Raw genomic sequence first — 12,588 nt, 5'->3', positions numbered from 1 at the left:
TTTTGGGCTGTCACACGTCGAGACAATTAAAGCCACATGAGAAAAATTATCCGACCCATGATCTCGAATTGGCTGCCATCGTATTCGCCTTAAAGATATGGCGACATTACTTATTTGGTGAGAAGTGCCATGTGTATTCGGATCACAAAAGTCTCAAATATTTGATGACTCAAAGAGACTTAAATCTGCGACAAAGACGTTGGCTCGAGTTGTTAAAAGATTATGAGCTTGTCATTGATTATCACCCGGGAAAGGCTAATGTGGTTGCGGACGCCTTAAGCCGGAAATCACTGTTTGCTTTACGAGCAATGAATGTACACTTGTCTATTCTACCCGACAATGTGTTAGTAGCCGAATTAAAGGCCAAACCATTGTTGACTCATCAAATTCGTGAAGCTCAGAAAGTTGATGATGAGTTGGTTGCAAAACGGGCTGAGTGTGTTCCGAACAAGGAATCGGAGTTTCATATTAGTGATGACGATTGTTTGAGGTTCAGAAGTCGTCTGTGTGTTCCAAAGAATTCGGAACTTATTTCAATGATTCTGAACGAAGCCCATTGTAGCCGAATGGCAATCCACCCAGGGAGTACGAAGATGTACAACGATTTGAAACGTCGGTTTTGGTGGCATGGTATGAAACGGGACATCTCCGACTTTGTTTCGAGATGTTTAATATGTCAACAAGTGAAAGCAGAACATCAAGTGCCTTCAGGATTGCTTCAGCCGATCACGATACCCGAGTGGAAATGGGATCGAGTCACAATGGACTTTGTGTTCGGCCGCCATTGTCAACTAGTAAGAAGGATGCGATTTGGGTTGTTGTTGATAGATGACTAAGTCGGCTCACTTTATCCCGTCGTCTCGGATTTTTCATTGGATAAACTAGCCGAATTGTACGTTTCTCGATTGTGAGATTACACGGGTACCGATTTCTATTGTGTCGGATAGAGATCCGAGATTTACCTCGCGATTTTGGAAGAAATTTCAAGAAGCTTTGGGTACCAAGTTGCATTTCAAAGACCGCCTTTCACCCCAAACCGATGGTCAATCCGGCGGATAATTCGATACTTGAGGATATGTTGAGATGTTGCATCCTCGAGTTCGATGGTTCATGGAACAGTACTTACCTTTGATTGAATTCGCTTACAACAATAGTTTTCAATCAAGTATTAAGATGGCGCCTTACGAGGCCTTGTGCGGCGTAAATGCCGTACACCATTGTTTTGGACCGAGCTCGGTGAGAACAAAATTTTGGAGTGGATTTGATTAAAGATGCTGAGCAGAAAGTAAAAGTAATCCGTGAAAATCAAGATAGCCTTCGATCGTCGAAGTCGACGCGGATCTAAAACGAAAAGACATTGAGTATCAAGTGGGAGATAAAGTGTTTCTTAAAGTTTCGCCTTGGAAAAGATACTCGATTTGGTAGTAAGGCAAATTGAGCCCGAGGTTCATCGGGCCATATGAGATATCCGAACGAGTCGGTCCATCGCGTATCGTTTGATTTTGCCCCCTGAACTTGAAAAGATTCACAACGTCTTCCATGTTTCGATGCTTCGACGTTATAGATCTGACCCGTCACACGTAATTAGTCCATCAGAGGTTGAAATTCTAGCCGATATGAGTTATTAAGAAGAACCAATTCGTATCCTAGCTCGTGAAGTGAAGGAGTTGCGAAACAAAAGGGTTCCGTTAGTAAAAGTGTTATGGCTCAAACACGGGATGGAAGAAGCTACTTGGGAACCCGAGAACTCTATGAAAGAGCGTTACCCAAACCTATTTACCGGTAAGATTTTCGGGGACGAAAATTTCTTAAGTGGGGGAGAGTTGTGACAGCCAAAATTGACCCTAGTCGGAAGTGGTTTCGGACCGCTAAACCGAGTCACCAAATGTTTGAACGTAATATTTATTGTCTAGAATATGTAATTATGAATGTGTGAAAATTTCAGGCTTCGATTTAGCCGATAGCATGTGAATTCAGTTAGTAGGACTTGTGTGACACTTTTGAAAAGTGATAGGCTAATCTATAAGGACCTAATAGTGCATGTAGTCAAAGGGGAGGACTTGCATGTCAAATTTCCCCCCTAATAGCTAGTGGCCGGCCATGACAAGAGATTAAGGGTAAAAACATGTTGGGACAATGGTGTATGTAAGAAAAAAATAAAATAGTGAGCATGGGAATTTGATAATGAAAGGGAACAAAAAAAAAAGAGAAAAAAATGGTCTCATGCATGCCCATTGCCGTGAGTGTGGAGAAAGAAAGAAGAATTTTTGTTCATCATTTTTCATTTCCTTTGGGCTGAAAATTCTAAGGAAGAAGGAAGGAATTCTTGTTTCATGTTGGTTTGGAAGAGGTTTAGGAGGAGGTTTGGCCATACTTGTACCTAGATTAAGGTAAGTTTGATGTTTTGCCATGAGATTCATGTATATTTTAGTTGCTAGCTTGATGTTCTTGTTAGCCCATGGTTCAAATCTTTGTTATGTCATGGGAATGAAATTCGCCAAAGGAATATGGTGTTAATGCCATTGCATGCTAAATATCAAGCTTGATAATGATACATGTGATGGTGGATTGAGGATTCTTAGATTTTCTTTTAGCATTTTTGAATGAGATACTAAGTTCTTTGTTTAACCATGACCAAATTGAAACGGTATGGTGTTGTGGTATTCGCCATGTTATATCCATAAGTATGATTCATGCATGTTGCATGGTAAGTAAGATTTAAGCTTTGGATATGTGTATATATTTGGATATAAGCCACTTGAGAATTTGGCCATTGCACCTACATGAATATATGTTTGCACATGATGAATTGGTATGACATATATACTATTTTAAGGTGTATATTTGCTTGTGATGTTGTTTCGGTTATGAAATAAATGAGAGATGTGTATAGAGCTACAATATGTAATCGTTAATTAGGAAAATGTATGCTGTTTTTTTGTGTAGTATTAAGTGTAAAATTGGCCTCAACATAGACATGCATATTCGCCAAAGGAAGTAGATTGGTGTGCATGTATTCGGTTAGAGGCAACCATATTGAAGCCTTATCTTGGCTTAGATTGTTGACCAAATGGGTAATAAGTGAGGATGGTTGCGAATATACAAACATACATATGCATGTGTAATTGAATTATGAATGTTTAGCAAGAGGGTTAAACTAGTTGATTTATTGATTAAGCTCAAGGAGTTAAAGAAGGAGAATCAAGCAAGGGAAAGACGAAGGTCATCGAGTAGCCGACTTGGACTATTTTACCCAACACAAGGTAAGTCATTAAGCATATATTTGATATTGCTTAAATGATTGTAATATCTATGCAATTGTGTTTAATGAGATGAAATATATACAAATGTATGTGTATGAAAAGATGATATTGTTGAACGTAAAAGAGATAGTGAAATGTGTAGGAAGTTTGCTTCGCACTAAGTGTGCGAGAAATAGATGTGTACGGGACTAGATTGGCACTTGAGTGTGCGAGCTTGTAATGTATGGCACTAAGTGTGCGAGTTTGGACTATATGGCACTATGTGTGCGGGCTTGAATCACATGGCACTAAGTGTGCGTGATTGAGTATTAAGCACTATGTGTGCGAACTCTACACATATCTCCGATTGAACATTTATATGGAGGCGTGACTTCATCGAGATGAGTATGGACAGTGGAAAGAGTAAGTACCTTGAGTTCATGGCTAATAGATGCTATGTTCATGCTCGGGTGGAGTTGGTAAGATTTAAATCTATGTGATGATTTCAATTGCATTCCGTAAATAAGGTATCGTGGAATAGATGAAAGTTCATTTGATTGCATGATTGTTGCGGAAATGAAATGATGTATGGAAATTGCTTCAAATATCCTATTGAACAGTATATGAAATGTAAATGTATGACTTGGTATGAGGTTGATCCGAAGATCTAAGGAACTATGGTATAGTTCGGTATGGCTGGAACACTTGGCCTTGTTTCATTATTTCATTTTATGATAATTGTATTAATGGATGGTGGTGGAATGCTTATGACTTCTCGAGTTATAAACTCACTCGGTGTTTTCTTGTCACCCATTTTAGGTTTCTTGGACTCGTCTCCTTTTGGGTGTTCAGAATCGTCGATTAAGTCATCACACCGTGAGCAATTTTTGGTATTGTCTTCTTAGTCAACTTAGGAGAACATTTGGCATGTATGGGCTATTTTGTTTTGTTAAATTTTGGGTTGTAAACTTTAAGCCATGTGAAAATGGCCTATGTGGTCGCTTTGAGTGGGATGCTAGAATCTATAGCCACGAGTCTTAGAAACCTTAATTTTGATAAGGTGGCCATAATTTGTGTCACGTATGATGGATGATTAGTAAGGCTAAGGAAGGATTCATGAAATTGGCATAGTCTACTGCAGTAACTGTTGCGGACGGCAGCAGTGATATGAGATCGAAAAATCACTAAAAATAGTAGAAGTGGAATTAATAGCTAAAAAAATTACGTACTCGAAGCTTGATGGGTCTATTTTCATATGGATGAAACGAAACGACCATATGAGCTGTATTTTAAGAGATATCCAAGATTTCGTGAGACAGGACCAGAACGGTTTCTGGATTCCCTGTTCCGACTTTGAAAATTCATTATAAATTAACCAGAGATAATTAGGAGTCATACCACATATGTATAAATTCCTCTTTGAGTCTAGTTTCTAGAGAAACAAACGGAATCAGTATTGAATCCCTACACAGGGAGTTATTCCAGTTGTAACGCACGAAGTTCAGTGTAGTCGACCCCTGTAACATGGGAGACTTTAACTAATAAACTGTACTAATTTCCTTTACCAAAAATTCTATAAAAAAATATGTAGATGGACATATGAGTCTAGTTTCACGAAAAAATTACGAAACTGATTTTCGAGTTCTAAAACTCAAGTTATGATTTTTGAAGCGACTAGTACACAGATTGGCAGCTTGTCTGGAAAATTCTCAATAAGTGGTTTGAAGTCTGTTAACAGCTCGTGTTCGACTCCGGCGACGGTCTCGGGTTCGGGGTGTTACATGGAAGTCCCCCCTTTTTATTACATGCACTATTAGATCCTTATAGGTTACCCTATCACATTTCGAAAGTATCACACATAAGTCCTACAAACTGAATTCACATGCAATCGACTAAATTGAAGCTTGAAACTTTCACACATTCATATTTACATATTCTAGACAATAATTATCACATTCAAATATTTTGGTGCCTCGGTTTAGCGGTCCCGAAACCACTTTCCGACTAGGGTCACTTTAGGGCTGTCACAGAATGTGTATCCTATTCAGGTACATATGAAAGGTATATAAAATTTTGCAATGAGAAGTAAGAATGAATATGATCATTTGTGATGTGAATTGTATGAATATGTGATGTGTTTAAAAGCAAGTGATCATGAACACTTGAGTTATATGAGAAATATGATTTTTGCAAATGTGTTTTGCCATGATTTATATATATGAATTGGTATGTAATTGTGTATGTGATAAGTTTATTTGTATATGACTTACTAAGCTTTTGAAAGCTTACTTTGTGTGTTTTTCAATTGTTCTATAGATTATCGAAGCTATCATGAGCTCGGGGGATTGTCAAGGATCGTCATCACACTATCAAAGTATATTTTGGTATTTTTGAAGTTGCAAATATTAATGTATGGCATGTATAGGCTAGTGATGTTATGATATGTGCTATGTGTTTTTCTTGCCATGTGATATGGCATGAATATGATTGTGATTATGGAATTAGTTTTGATATAGACTATGTGATGGATAAATGATATATTTGATGTATATATTTTGTCTTATGTGAATGGCTATCTTGATATGATTTTGTTTTTGGTTAAATGTCGTTTGAGACTAATGGATTGCTATGATTTTAGTATATGAAATTGGTATGCTATGATATGAAAATGAGTAAGAAATTGATTGGTGATATTGTGGTTTGAATTATGCATGTTTGAGTAAGGTTTTGGTTGCCATTTGGTTTTGTATTATACTTGATTTTGGCCTTGTAGGGATGACCATTAAGGGTGGCAAATTTGTCTTTGCAAATGGCCTATTTTTTTCCACACGGGTAGAGACACGGGCATATGTTTCAGTTGTGTGTGACACACGGTCACGTTATACGGCTGTGTGTCCCCTGGGGTACCCTTTCGAATTAAGATAGTATACCCTATAGGTTTGACACAGTCTAGACACACGGGCATGTCTATTGGCTGTGTGAGTGGCACACAGCCTGGCACACGGGCGTGTCGTGGCCGTGTGTTGAATGTTTTTCCACAGCCTAGACACACGGGCGTGTCTAATGCCGTGCGAGGCACATAGCCTGTTCACATGGGCGTGTGACCTCTGTAACTTAGAAAAGTTTGTTAAGTTTCAAAAAATTTTGTATGTGCTCAGTTTATTCCCGACCCCTTTCTAAAGCATGTTTAAAGTCTTATTGACATAAGAAAGGGACTTTGTGATTATGTTTGATTATGATGCTATGATGTGTGGATGATGTTTGTGAATTGATTATAAAATGTTCCGATACGTCTGGTAATACCTCTTAACCCTAGTCCGGCGATGGATATGGGTTAGGGGTGTTACATGCAACCTTTGGAACAAAATAGTGGAGATGGGCTCACACGCCCATGTTGTCAGCCTGTGTAGACCCACACATGTGGCCTACACGGCCCAAAATGGCCTTACTGTGTAGATCACACGGCTTGACCCAAAAATACCACATGCCCGTGTGGCCCACATGGCCCAATTCAGTTCGGCTTGTGTATCACACATGGCTTGTGTTGTCGATCACACACCCATGTTCCATTACATGGCCTACCACACGGGCGGCCACACACCCATGTGGCGTGGACAACCCCATTTTTTTAGCTTTTTACTGACTACCATCTTCAGTGTTGTGGTTACACACCTGCTTGGATTTTTATGCCTAAAACTCCCGAGCACTCCCAAAACCTAAAATCAACAATATACACTTGATTAAACGATTAAACTATCGAATACATCCAACCCCTAAAACAAGGTATTCACTTCCGAGCCGTAAGCCATTACCTTAAATCGAGTAGTAGGAATACCTTGCTTTCAGAATGTTGATGAGCAATAAACAGCCCTTCGATAAACCTCTAATCACTAAAATAATCCATATCAACACTTGTCTGCATCCTAGTTTAAAGTTTACTCAAGACTAAACTTACTGGAAGGGCGAAGAGAACAATGCACAGCAAGAAAGTAGATATGAAAAGAACCGAAAAGGGGAAGAAGCCTAAGGAAAGAAAAGGGAAAATGTCAAGAGACTTTTAGTAAAAAGAAGAGAAACCAAAAGTTGAGAGGAAAACCAATTCCACCTTATTTCACTTACTGAACAGACGGAAATGAAGGTTGCCACAAACGAACAATTGAAGCCAGTAAAACAAAAAGAAATGCCAAGGCCAGGGGAAGAGAAGCAGAATGTGGCGGCAAAGGGAGGAATTGAGGAAAGAAAATGGTAGAGATGGGGAAAGAAATTGTCAGGAAGATGGAGAGAAAACTAACTCTTTTTTTCAAAAAGAAAAGAAAATGATCAGATTTTGGATATTCTCTCCCATAATCCCCTAATTTCCTCCCACTTATCCCTAAACTCGCTCTCACACTTCCCCACATCCCTCAAACACTCCATAACTGTCCACTACTTCCCCAAACACCTCAAACACTCAGCATTTACCACACTTCAAACTCCTACACGCCACAAGCAGCAAAAATAATACCCAAGTACAGCTCAAACCCAAGACCTCTAGCATTTTTAACACACCACTTATCCACCAGACCAACAGGCCCATTCTGACATGTTTCTACAAACTTTTAACTATAATCCTATAGAATAAAATTAAGCCTCTATTCAACTAAAACAAAAAACTTTAGCTCAAGACAAGCTTTGAACCTAAGACTTCTCAGACACCCACAAGGCTCTATTCAATTAAAACAAAAAACTTTAGTTCAAGACAAGCTTTGAACCTAAGACTTCTCAGACACCCACAACACACATAACCACTGAAGCAAACACAAGTTTATATCATAAACACACAAAAATAAATATAAGAGATTTTTAAGGCGTTACAACTTTACCCCCTAAAAGAAAATTTTGGCCTCTAAATTTTACCTTATCAGAACAGATAAGGACACTTTTGACGCATTGCATCCTCAACCTCCCACGTGGCCTCCTCAGAGCTATGGTTATGCCACAGAACCTTAACTAATGGAATGGATTTTCTCCTCAGAATCTTTACGTCGCAATCCTATATTTGAAGCGGATCCTCCTCGAAAGTTAGATCTAGCCTAACCTCGACCTCCTCCACTGGAACAATATGCATTAGATCAGAGCGGTAGCACCTCAACATCGAGACATGGAAAAGATCATGAATCTGATCCAACTCTGGAGGTAGCTCTAACTGGTAGGCAACCGGTCCCACTCATTTCAATATGCGATTGGGTCCAATAAACCTAGGGCTCAACTTGCCCTTACGACCAAATCTCAGTACCTTCTTCTATGGTGAGACCTTAAGAAAAACAGTGTATCCCACGGAATACTTGATCTCATGTTGCTTCAAGTCTGCATAAGACTTTTTTCTATCGGATGTCGCTTTAGGTCGATCCTATATCAATCTGACCTTATCCTCAGTATCAGAATCCAGTTCAGGACCCAGAACTCGTCACTCACCCAACTCATCTAGCAAAAAGGAGTGTGACACTTACAACCATTAAGTGCCTCGTAAGGTGCCATGTGTACACTAGACTGGTAACTATTATTGTAAGCGAACTCTGCCAACGGTAAATACTCCTCCCAACTACCTTGGAAGTCAATCACATAGCTCCTCAACATATCCTCTAGTATCTAAATCACCCTCTCAGATTGACCATCTGTCTAAGGATGGAAAACAGTACTGAAGTATAACCTTGAACCTAGAGCCTCATGCATCTTTTTCCAAAACTGAGATATGAAGTGAGGATCCTTATCAAAGATGATCGAAACCGATACCCCATGCAGTCTTACTATCTTAGACACATACAGTTTAGCCAGTTTCAGTAGCGAGTAGTCAATATGAATCGGTATGAAATGGGCAGACTTGGTCAATCAATCCACGATGACCCATACAGAATCCTTCTTAGTGGGTGTGAGGGGTAACCCACTAACAAAGTCTATAGTCACTCGCTCCCACTTGCAAAGGGGATCTTAATTGGCTATAACAAACCCGAAGGTAACTGATGCTTAGCCTTAATCTGCTGGCAAGTCAGACATTTACCCACAAAATCAGTAACCTCTCATTTAAGTCTTGGCTACTAGTATAACTCACGAAGGTCATGGTACAACTTATTTTTGCCAGGATGCATAGCATAGGGGCTACTATGCGTCTCTCTCAGTATCGACTGCCTCAATTCAGTGTCTTTTGTACACAGATTCTCTCATGGAAATAGAATACCCCTTCGCAATTCAGTCCAAAGTCCTCATTATGCCCACTCTCAACCTATTGGAAACGAAGATCCAGAGATTCATCCTCCAACTGCTTACCCTTAATCTACTCAATTCACGTAGGCTTAACTTGAAGCTCACCTAGCAGACTTCCATCATCAAATAAATAGAGGTGAGCAAATATCGCCCGCAAATCAGTCATAACCTTACAACTCAGTGCGTTGGCCACCACATTGTCCTTACCAGGGTGGTATTCAATCGTACAGTCGTAGTCTTTAAGCAGCTCAATCCATCTACGCTGCCTAAGATTTAGCTCCTTCTGAGTGAGGAGATACTTGAGGCTCTTGTGATCCGTGTAAATGATACACCTTTCACCATATAGGTAATGCATCTAGATTTTCAATGCAAACATCGCTACGACCAACTCTAGGTCATGCGTTGGATAATTCGACTTATGAGTCCTAAGCTGATGAGACACATACGCTACCACCTTACCCTCTTACATCAATACACATCCCAAACCGACATGTGATGCATCACTGTAGATAGTAAACTCTTTTTTAAACTCTGGCTATATCAAAACAGGTCAATTAGTACAGTTTTGAGTTTTTCAAAGCTCTCTTGCTGCGCATCAGTTCAGTTAAACGACACACCCTTACATAGCAGCTTAGTCAAGGGTGCTACAATCAATGGAAAACTGTAATGCCCCAAAAATCTCAAAACCTAAAAATCTCAAAATCCTAAAATTTCTTTGTTTTAGGTTTTGATAAAAATTGTGTTTTTCTTCCTAGCCATGTGATAATTATAGTAGGGCTTAATTAAGGTTTGAGTTTGAACCTAGGGGTAAATGAAATTATAGTTTAATTATTAAAAGGACCTTATTGGCAAGTAGTTGGGCTTTTAAATAAAGTTAGGGGAAAATGGCATTAAGAAGCCTTATGGAAGAGTGGCTAATTGACGCCACTTAGAGTGTAGGGAGATAACGTTAGTTGCTAGCAAGGAGATCCAAGGTTCGAATCCTAGTTTAGAATTTTTAGAAGTTTAATTTTGGCCTTTTAGAAGGATGGAAGTAGTGTAAATATGGACTCCAAGGGAAGTGATCAGAAGAGAAATTTGAGAAAAGGATCAAGGGATTATCAGGGAGAAAAATAAGGAGATGAGAAGTGAGGAGCAAGTAGAGCTGAAATGGGAACTTGGGCTTGAGGAATTCGGCCATAAAGGTTACAAATAGATGCCGAATGCAAGGGTATCAGGCTAATGCCGAAATATTTTTCACCTTGTTACCGAAAAACCCTTTTAGCTTCAAGATCCAAAAAGTTGAAAACCCTTTTGTTTTTATTTCTTTCTGTCGAGTTCTTCTTCTACTCTTCTTCTTTAATCTGTGCCAAATATACCTTATTCACCATATTAAGTTTGGAAGTCGAATCATCCAAGGGCCTAATACTCTTTGATCGAATCTAGTGTCAGTGTTGCTCTTCCAGTCGGTTTTTGCTAAGGTATCTATTATTGTTCTTCACTTCTTCTAATCGATTTTTGGGTAGGAATAGGTATCAAAGTTCAATTTTTGGATCCCTGCCGACTTGCTGTTCAAGTGAGAGACGTTTGTAAGTACTCTTAATCTTAGTTGGTCGAATGGTCATAGTTAAGGTAAGGGGACTTGTGTTGGATACGAGTCACCTATTATTCTAGCTTTAATAGTTAAGATTGATGCAGATCTAGGAGTTGATCGTGGTTAGTGATTAAAGAAGGGGTTATTATACTTGTCGCGCAAGGTAAGGTGAAAGGTGAGGTTTCGATTTTAGTAAAAATATGTATTAAGCATGCGATTAATTGTAGAATGATATCGTTTGTAGGTTCATGACTAAGGGAATCGTAGCATGCTTGCTTACCAAGTGTGTACATACACTGCACATACAAGTAGATCGACAAAAGCTGAAAAGTTGAAATACTGAAAAGCTGAAATGTCAAAAAGCTAAAAGTTTGGCTGCGGTAGTCTTGCGAGTGCGCGAACACTCGTGAGGAGGAAACTGATAGGTTGTCTAAGGCCCATGGGAAATTCCATGGACTTGGGCTGTGATCTGGCCAACCGGGCCAAAATAGGCTTAATGGGCCTGATGGGCTGTTGGGCCCATAATAGGTAAAATTTGATAATTGATGCTATGTGATAGAAAATTTGTATGTGAGAATGAATATAAGGTGATTTGGGCCTAATGGGCCATATAATGGTGATTTGGGCCTAATAGGCCCTATGAATATGAATTGGGCCTAATAGGCGATATGAATGTGAATTGAGCCTGATGGAAAATATGAATGAGATGGGGCAAGTGGTCCATATGCATGTATGTAGGGGTTTTGGGCCTAGTATATGGTAACTACATAAAAATTTATTAATATATTGCGACCGTGGACAAGTCATAGGGTTAAGATGTGGCAACGGGTATATGCATGTCTAGGATTGGATCTAGGGAGAGCTAGGTACTTAAACGGTCTTAGTGACTCACCTCCTCTTCTCTGGAATCCTACCTAGTGCATAGTATTCCTTCATCTTAGCTCATATGATTTGTTAACGGGCCAAGGTAAGTGAAAACCGTAATAGAGGGAAAATTATCGAAATGCCCCTAAGGGCGAAAATGACCAAAATACCCCTAGGTGTTAAATGTAAGTTTTATGGATGTGACATGCATACATACGATATTTTGCTTAGGTTGCATATGGGTTGTGAATTATGGAACAGAGGAAGTATATGAGGATTGCATGGTTGCTTGACAATCGTGGATCCACTGACGGCTTTTAAAGCCCAATATGTAAATGAAGGTAGTTCCGTAACCTGGCTACCATTGGTGTGTGGGCTAGGTGGGTCGATATTTATATCCCCATATGTTGTGACGAGGGATGGAGCTGGTGTGTAGCGGATGGATAATTTGGATGGGATTGCATTGTATGTTTGATTATTTTTCTTTGAATGTTTGTTTTTCATCGAGGGTTGTACACAATGAGTTTGCGAAAACTCACCCCCTCTTTTATTTTATTTTCAGGTGATGCTCAATAGAAGGTTCAAAGTTTGGAGGGACTCCAGGTGGCTGGCTAGCAAGATAATTTAGACTTGGTTTTTTTTAAGCATTTAAGTTTTTATTTCTTTTTA

This window comes from Gossypium arboreum, chromosome 4, assembly GCF_025698485.1.
Source record: "Gossypium arboreum isolate Shixiya-1 chromosome 4, ASM2569848v2, whole genome shotgun sequence".
NCBI lineage: Eukaryota > Viridiplantae > Streptophyta > Magnoliopsida > Malvales > Malvaceae > Gossypium > Gossypium arboreum.
The sequence above is the reverse complement of the archived record's forward strand: the minus strand, read 5'-3'. Positions refer to the sequence as shown.